This window comes from Podarcis gaigeae, assembly GCF_964106915.1.
Source record: "Podarcis gaigeae genome assembly, chromosome: 3".
NCBI classification, from domain to species: domain Eukaryota; kingdom Metazoa; phylum Chordata; class Lepidosauria; order Squamata; family Lacertidae; genus Podarcis; species Podarcis gaigeae.
Genome location: NC_139680.1, coordinates 97,277,086 through 97,286,578, shown reverse-complemented (window position 1 = coordinate 97,286,578; position 9,493 = coordinate 97,277,086).

Below are 9,493 nucleotides of genomic sequence, written 5' to 3'. Positions count from 1 at the left end.
AGTGACCAACCAGAAGGGAAACCCATAAGCTATATATCCTGCTGTCAGTCTCCCACTGAAAATGGTACCCAGAGGCATGCTCTCTCTGCTCCTGGAGGTTGCTGTGGCTGTTGTCTGTCTCAAGAGACAATGGAGTGCATCTCTGGAGGTGAAGTCAAGCCACAGCGTTAGCAGCACCAAATGGACTTCCCCTGGGGCACAAGCCTGGGCAATATGCATGGAGGTCCTGGGCTGCCCAGATGACAAGACCCCTCGCCTCTTGGCCCCACTGATGTGGTCCAAAGGAAAGCAGAGCAATACGTTTGGCACCAGCTTGGCTGCAGGAGTTGCTGGAAGGAGGCGTACAAGGCACCATCCAACTTCCTTAGGGACTTCACTCTGTATTTGTGTAGGGTTTACACCTTAGCATTTTCTTCTCCCAAAGATGTCCCGAAAGGCAGCAGAGGTTTAGGATCAGTTTTCCTTCTCCTAGAAGGGCTACCTTCTTGGGTTGATGATCCCCATCTGCCTCTCCCTTCCCTCTACAGCAGTGGTTCTCAACCTGTGGGTCCCCAGATGTTGTTGGACTACACTTCCCACCATCCCTGAGCTCTGGCCTTGCTAGCTAGGGGTGATGGGAGTTGTAGTTCAAGAACATCTGGGGACCCACAGGTTGAGAAAGGCTGCTCTACAGCATGTGCAGAAACCACCTTCTTGACTGTTGGACCCACTATTGGTCTCACAAGCTCCATCTGCTAGAGTCTGTCTTTGCATGCAGGGGAAATCCCTAACTCACTAATGGTTTGAAACGCCTTGGCTACCCTCACCTCGTTTAGCTGGCCAGTCGAAGCCGTTCCCAGGGTGTGGCTGCTGTCACATGCTGACAGCTTCCAGGAGTATTTGAGGGTGTTTGGGGTGTTAGATGAGGGGCAGTAGTCTGGCGGGGGACACATCATGCTCCTGCTAGGGTAATTTGTCCAACATTGGTTCCTACCCTGCACTCAGCTCTCCTGAAGGTAACTCATGATTATCCTTTACCTCCATGAAATTGTCTAGTCCCCTTTTAAAGCCATTTGAGTGGCTCTTGCTACACCTTAAGGCAGTGAATTCCAAAGTTTAGCAATGAAAATAAGTATTTCCTCTAGCCTGTCCTGTATCTCCCATCCTTCTGCTTCACTGAATGACCAAATTGGGGTTGGTATTAGAAAAAAGGGAGAAACAGTGGTGGTTGGGGGCAAATGAAATCTCTATCCACTTTTCCCACACCATGCAGACACTTCTGTTGTATGGCCCGCTCACCCCCACCCTGATTGCTTGATTATTTTTCTGTGCTCAACAGCCCATTATGCTGTAACCATTTGTCCTAGGGAAATCTATCCAGTCTTCGGATATTTTCCCTTTCCCTTTTCTGCACCTTTTCCAACCAAACAATATCCCTACTGAAGTTCAGTGACACATAACATTTACATCCATTTCTGCATTCCCTGCAGTATATATTGCTAATGCAAAACTTACTGCAATTAAATGATAGGCTTGATTTTTAGTGTCTTTCTTTCTCTTCCTCTCCCACTTCCCAACCTCTGTTAACATTCAAAGCACAAACAGCGCAAGAGATGCTCAAAGATGCTTTTGGCGACATAAGCAAAAAATCCTTTACGGATTGCTGCATCTCCAACGCTTTCAGAAGCGAGTGGCATGTTACACACAATTTATTGCAAAAAGGAGGCATGGGGAAGGTGACATTTCATCCTTTGGTTGAATATTCCTCCATACGAAAAGCAAAAAAAAGGTTGGGGTGGAATGCATTTCCATGCATGGAGAAAATTAATCATGCTCAGCGAGAAGGCAAGGCGAAAACCATTTAAATAATTGTTTTGAATGAAGTCATACAGATCCTCCACTTGCTCTTCGCTGAAGTACTGAAGCCCAGGAGCAAGTTGACCAGCTCATCTGCTGTTTGTGAGCACTGAGCCTTAGTCTCTAGGTGTGCCTGGTCCATCCTGTGTAAAATGGGAACAGAGAGAATACTTCCTCCATCCTAAGCATCATTAGTCAGCTGGCAAATGGTTTTGGTAATACTGAGCATCAGAGCATCATCACAAGTTCTTTGCAGATCCTGTTCCTCCAGCCAACCTTAATTTCTGAGACAGCATCCCGCCTCCTGTCTGTGACTTGTTTTGATCTTGGATCAAAATATGCTCATTGCAACCTCTGGGCAGCAAGAATGTCAGCAGTGGTGCTCTGTGGGTTTCATACAGAGCACCAACTCTGGAATGACAATCGGCCATTCAATTTTTCTAGAAAAAGAGGTGCCGGAGCTCACCATGAACTTTCTCCTTGTTTGCATTCTGGCTGGAAAAAAGCCCTGGCAATCTGTAGTACCATTCATTTCTAAGCTATGTGTGCTGAAGAGAACTCATAATGTGCTATAAGAGATATACAAATGAAATTATCAATGGCGCAAGCCCAAAGTATCCATATATTTTAAAATCTTATATCCCTCCCTCCCTCCCAAAGAAGCCCAAGGCAGCCAACACACAAGTGATAAAACAATTAAAACATCTAAAAACACTGATTTAAAAAGAATTCCTATATAGATGAAAGCTGGGGGAAATCTTTTCTCAGAAGGCCTGCTGGAAGAGGAAGGTCTTCATGCAATCATAGAAATGTAGAGTTTCTGCAGTGCAGGAATATGCAGTTGCCCCCTAAGGGGATCAAACCTTGGCATGATCAGCACCATGCTCTAACCAACTGAGTTATCCCTACTTGTAGTATTGCCGAAAGGACGATAGAGATGGCACCTGTGCAGTGATTCCAAAGAGTAGGTGCCACAACACTAAAAACCCAAATCCTCCATTTGTGCAGAACGGACCTCCTGATCAGATGGTTACTGCAGGATGCTCTCAGGTACCGGGGTCCCAAGTAGGGTACCTGTTATGTTTCTGAATGATTCACTCCTCTGGCCTTGGCACCTTCCAATCAAGAGGTCTTGGCTTCTGCTAAGTACCGTAACTGCATGGGTGTTACTGGGTCATTTATTGACCTGAGCAGAAGTGGAGCAGAACTACCAGCCCTCAGTAGAGGGTGTGCATGGCATCTCTGCACAGAACACAGGAAAACTGCCTTGTAACAGATCAAATATTTGTCCATCCAGCCTATGAGCATCTACTCTGACTGGTCAAATTTTCCAAGGTCACAGACAGAGATCTTTTGCATCACCTGATCCTTTGACCTGGAGATGCTGAGGATCAAATTTTGGACTTTGTCCATGAGTCACTGCCTCCTTTAGATTGGGAGGTGCACACACAGATCAGCAGCTCATGCAAAACACAGCAAACGGGCTCCTCTGCCCCTGTAGAGGAGCCCCTTTTCAGGTTTAAGCAAAGAATGCTTCTTATTTTAAACCAGGAAAAAGTGTATCTGAGCCCTCTGAAGTTTGACGCTCTGTGCCCTCGGAAGACACAGATTTCTCCTTTTTGAATGGTTCAGATTATCAGCTGACTGCTTGCACAATCCAGCCTGTTTTTCTTAAAACAAACACAGCTGCCAGTCAGCCGAGCCCAACCAGGAAGTACAGCCAGAAAATCATATGAGCTCAAATTATGAAGATTCTGAAACCACAATTTCCTTTCTGACAAATTACCCACTGACACAGAAAAAGATTTCTGCTTTGGTCAGCCTGGTCTGAATTCTGCTTTCGTGCCAACATGCTAGCCAGGGAAGCTTGCTTGCAGGACTTTCATTCACTTAGAAGCAATTTCATGAAAGTCGGAGATGGGTAGATAGGAATTATATACAATTACCTTTGTGGAACTTTGATGCAATGTTCCTCTTAGTTGTATATAGGAAAGGGCTAAAGATTTCCCTTAGAGCAAAAAATAAAATAAAATAAAATAAAAGTGCAAAAACAATGATTCCACCAAAATAACAGGAAATACCAAAGGCTGTTCTTAAAGCAACATATCCAGCAACTAAAATGAGAGAAATAGCCTAAGATTAACATAACTAGTAGAATGTTTTAACTGTAAGATGGACCTCTAGAAAAGGTGAAGTGAAGGTTTGGCCACTTTAGTTAACTTAAGCATGAGATGCATGGGATGAATGTATGAAGATGCCTAAACTGAGTCCGACTACCCTTGCATCCACTCCGTTCATTATTATCTATTCTGGAAACAGGATTTCACTAGCACCACTTTCTGAGATCCCTATAGATTGAGGCTGCAAAACCTGAGACTGCTGGTTCAATAATGCACACAAAGCATGTTGTCAGTGCTGCCTCTAGGTCCCAGCTCACAGAGGACCAACGCTAAGTTGTTGTAATGTACAAAAGTCTTTATTAAAGTCCAATTTCCATTTCAAAGCCACAGCGTGCAGCACTACGTCTTGGACTCTAGATCGGCGAAGTCCCGTCTGAGTCTCCTCCCCTTTGACACCAGTTTAAGGAGAGAGGCCCTGCTCCACCTTTTCCGCTGCTCTCTCCTCCTCTGGGTCCTCCTGCCCGCTGGGGCATTGCCCTTTCTGGACTCTTCCGACGCTGAGTCGCTTAGCTCCTCCCCCTGCCTCCGGCGGGCTTTAGGACCCGGTTCCCAATCCTCATTCTCTGCTGTCCCGCGCTCCTGTACATTTGAACTTGCCTCTCGTGCCAACCCAGTGACCTTTCTCCTAACCGTTACACTACTTCTGTCACTGCTTCCCTCTTCCGGGATACTGCCCGGATCTGACCTCCCCTCCGTTGTCCGACTCTCCGATGGAGGCATGGTCAGCTCTGCCTCGTCTTCTCTCCCTGGTGGGGAATGCACTGGCCCCGATACTTGGGACTCTTCCCCCCCACTATGCTCTGGTGGGGAAGCTGGTCCTGATCTCCAACTGCTGCTCTGAGAGTCCCCGCTGGCCCCTTGCTTCTGGAGTGTCCCCCTTGGGACCCCCCTTGCCCTGGCCACCGGCGCCCCCTTCTGTGAATCTTCCGATTCGCTGGAGAGGCTCATGGAATCCCTCGGACCACTGTCACCTCCTACGCTCCCCTCGGATTCCTCCCCCTCGCTCTCCATCTCCTCTCTTCCCTGTGCCTCTGCTCCTGAACCCCTGACACATGTGCTCCCCCACTGACATGTCGTCCCTGCCCAATTAAAGTGACGTCGATCAATACCTGCTCTTTCCCTTTAGTTGTAAGAATTGTCCAGGGCTGCTTCCACAGACTGTAGGCAGACACGTTTTTATCACCTTTGATGGGGCACCTGCATGACACATGGATCAAAACTCCCTCCTCCTTGCTTAGCTTCCCCAACCCCCTTTTTTCCAAAGGATCTGACTTGCAATCATAGAATTATAGAGTTGGAAGGGACCACGAGGGTCATCTAGTCCAGTGTTTCCCAACCTTTGGTCTCCAGCTGTTTTTGGACTACAATTCCCATCATCCCTGACCACTGGTCTTGCTAGCTAGGGATGATGGGAGTTGTAGTCCAAAAACAGCTGGAGACCAAAGGTTGGGAAATACTGATCTAGTCCAACCCCTGCAATGTCGGGATCAGTTGCCCAATGTGGGGCTCAAACCCATGACCCTAAGACTAAAAAGTCTTGTGCTCTACCAACTGAGCTACCCCAGGACTTCCTGCTGTCCTTTTTTTTTAGCACCATGAAACAGCTGTACAATTTCCATGAGACAGTATAGACCAGTGTTCTTCAACACAGGGCCCTCAGATTGAGTTGAACTATCATCAGTGGCGACTGGCTAAACTGACTAGGCATGATGGGAGTTGTAGTCCAACAATTTCCAGGATCCAACTTTGAAGAACACTGGTATAAGATGGCCCACCATGCGGCTGTTCCAGGCTATTGTTTGTTGTTTAGTCGTTTAGTTGTGTCCGACTCTTCGTGATGCCATGGACCAGAGCACGCCAGGCACTCCTGTCTTCCACTGCCTCCTGCAGTTTGGTGAAACTCATGCTGGTAGCTTCGAGAACACCATCCAACCACCTCGTCCTCTGTCATCCCCTTCTCCTTGTGCCCTCCATCTTTCCCAACATCAGGGTCTTTTCCAGGGAGTCTTCTCTTCTCATGAGGTGGCTAAAGTATTGGAGCCTCAGCTTCACGATCTGTCCTTCCAGTGAGCACTCAGGGCTGATTTCCTTAAGAATGGATAGGTCTGATCTTCTTGCAGTCCATGGGATTCTCAAGAGTCTCCTCCAGCACCATAATTCAAAAGCGTCAATTCTTCGATGATCAGTCTTCTTTATGGTCCAGCTCTCACTTCCATACATCACTACTGGGAAAACCAGCCTATAGAGGCTACTAATAGCCTGTATAGATTGTACTTCAGCCATTTCCTTCACTGTTGCCTGTCTACCCTCCCAAGGAAACAACTCTTAGCTCTATCACATTAACCCCTGCCTGTCCAGTAAAACATTGTATAACATTACATAAAGTCGCTATATTTCAAGAAGTGAAAATTCCCAAAGCTGCGGAGCTTTTTAAAGAAAAGTGCCAAAGTTGTTGAGCTCTTTATTTCCTCCTCCAAACTGCAGCCAGGGGTGGAACCTGTGACTGGGAGTGAACTGGGGGAAGGGAGTATTTCATGTGTGTGCAAATTTGGGGGTAAGGAAAGAGGGACTAAAATACTGAATGGATTCCAGAAGTCTGGAAGCAGAGTTGCCTAAAGTAGAGCAGCAAAGATTAGGTGCTGTTGAACTGTCCATGTCTATGATATTTAAGCACACTGCCATTAAACAGATCTGCTGATTACCACACTTTATCTATCAGAATACCTCTAAGAGATCTAGGTTCAGAATTAATGTTTATATACCCATATCAGAGCACCCAAAGAGTTTGTATGATGCACCTCTAGCCCAGGAACTTAGTTGAGAATAGCTATCTAAATCCTAGCATTAAGGCACATTATGGTTCTACAGTTAAGTACACTATGTTCAGTACAATCTGAATAATTGGAGCATGGCATGGCACTTTATCTAGAGCACTTGACCCACAGGGTCACAGGATCAAGGTCACTTTAAACATGAAGCTGTTGCTTCACTCAGCTGATTCTAGAGAGATCGCCCTTTTCCTGGTTCTAACCTTCACTTTCATATGGCTCTTTAAAAAGTGAATGGGATATTGGCGAAGGGATTTCCACTATTTGCTCTAGGAATTTATAAGATGAATTGGCTCAGATATTTTTCTCTTAGATTAGAAATGGCCTCTTGTATTGATTCAGTGGAATGGATGGAGGATAAATCTGATTCCATTCATATAAAAGGCAAACCTTCAGAATCTGTACTTTGCGAAACTGTGGGACCTGAAGCACAGCCGTTCATCAAAATTTGCACTTCTTTGAATTTTGTGGTGGAGTTATCCAGCCAAGTAATATGTAAACAAATGCATATGCAAGAAAAAGTGTGCCTTAAAGTGCGTATATTTGTGAAAATAACATACAACAATGTATTATATTACAGGAAGTTGCTTTGCAAAAATGTGCATATGAACATGTGTCTTTGGAGAGATTCATACAAAAGTGATGGTGAATGTTCATGAGGACTATTTAAAAAAAAAATGGCTTCCTTTGCAGCTGCAAATCTACCCAAAAAAGCAAACGCTGGCTGTAAATGTGGATGACTGTTTGCTTTTTGATTTCCTTTTTTGTAATCACCTTCTGATTCAGCTTTGCTATCACTGAGTGGCGTAGTAGCAAATTCTGAAGTGCAGCCACCCCGATGCCACCATTTTTAAACCCTTTGTAAGACTGTGAAACAAAAATGAACCTTTGACCATTGCGTGCAGACAATGTGGCTTCATAGGGATGTTGGATAATTCTGTCAGAAACAAAAAAGGGAGCGGAAATTACCACCATTTGGTGTGTTTGTTGGCGGTCAGGAAAGGAAATCATGCAAGCTAATAAGAACAGTGTATGTTGGGGTTTTTTTTTAAGACTCGGCTATGCCTGCTATGAAATAATTGGTGGTGGTGCTTGAGCCCCAACCATTCCTGCTCTGCTACACCAGTTGTATCGCTTATGGTTTAAACAAACCACATTCTCATTCTCCACTGAGCAGTTTGTTAGCATAATTGATCTTTTTCTACCCAGGCTCCACGTGAATAAAAGCAATATTGGAGCAGAGCCAGTATTGATCCGTTGTCATATCCATTCTGAAAACTGCAATTGGTTGTGAGATAACAAGGGCCTATAATGGCATTTGTACAGTATTTTCAAACTTACTATTTCATAATTAAAAAAACCAAGATGGCTAATTAGAAACTCATGGCTGTACCAAAGTCACAATAAGCCCATTCCTGCCTTGAACCTGAACCACTAAAGCTGTAACTGGCTAAATCATCCGTTGCTTGCTGGTTTTGAAAAACTGGCAGTTTGGATCCCTCCAAATGAAATGATACATTTGGATTATTTATGTATATATTTGTATAGGTTTGTTTTACAGTGCCTTTCTGCCTTAAGGCACTCTAATTGACATTCTGCAGTTAATGCAGAAGAACGAAGTCCAACTTGGGGGTTAGGGTTAGGGTCAAAAGCTAAAAACCAACTATCAAGAAATGCAAACAGAGCTGAAATTCAAATAAAGGGTGGAATCAAATACAGACAGAAAGGATCCACAAGGATTTAGGGGAACTGCGAAAAGCTGGGCAGAACAAAGTAATTTTCAGAAGCTGTTAGAAAAAGATGAGAGGAGGAATAAATATGTACTTCCTGAGGAAGGGAGTTCCAAAGTTTGGGTGCCACTACCAAAAAGTCCCTTTCCTATGTAGCCACCAGTCTCACTCCAGCTGATGGTGGGATGTAGAAAACAGCCTCTTGCAATCACAGGGCCAGAAAATTAATATGGGAGGGAGTGTACAACCATTGCAGCCTTTTCTCCTAAGGAATCTAGATGTGCTGTGAACGGACACATAAACAGTAAAGATCCACGTAAGGAAAAGCAGTCCGTGTTTCCCACTTTTGCATTACACTGGGATTTGGAGGAAAGAGCCTAATTGTGGTTTGCAGTAAGCTTTTCTCCTTGAGAGGTGAATGGTCACTCTTAATCTGGAAATAAATGCTGTGCTTGTTGCAACTACTCCTGTTGTGTCTGTGAACACTAAAACAATGATTATAGCAAAGGATATTTGCCAAATACCCAATTATCCTGCTTATGTTTCTCAGACCCCACTATTCCTATTACTTTCCCAGACAGTCTCTCTCTAATTCAAGCCTCACTCCTCCTCTTCTTCACTTTCATTAATTAGTTGTGTCCTATTTCCCATAGCCCATGGATTCTCAGCAGAACACACACACACTTTCATAGACAACACAGCTGCAAAGACATTTTTATACTTTTGATGGTAAAAAGAGGATCCTGTTAAAACACATGATCAGTGTATGTATAATCTGAATGTCAAACAGGATGTCTAATTAATGGTGGGGGGTGTTTTAAATGGAGAATTGCAACACTGTTAGATTGTCTGCAAAACAAAAGCTTCCTTATTCAATGGAGTTTGACACTTGCTAAATTCATTAAAATGAGGTGCACAA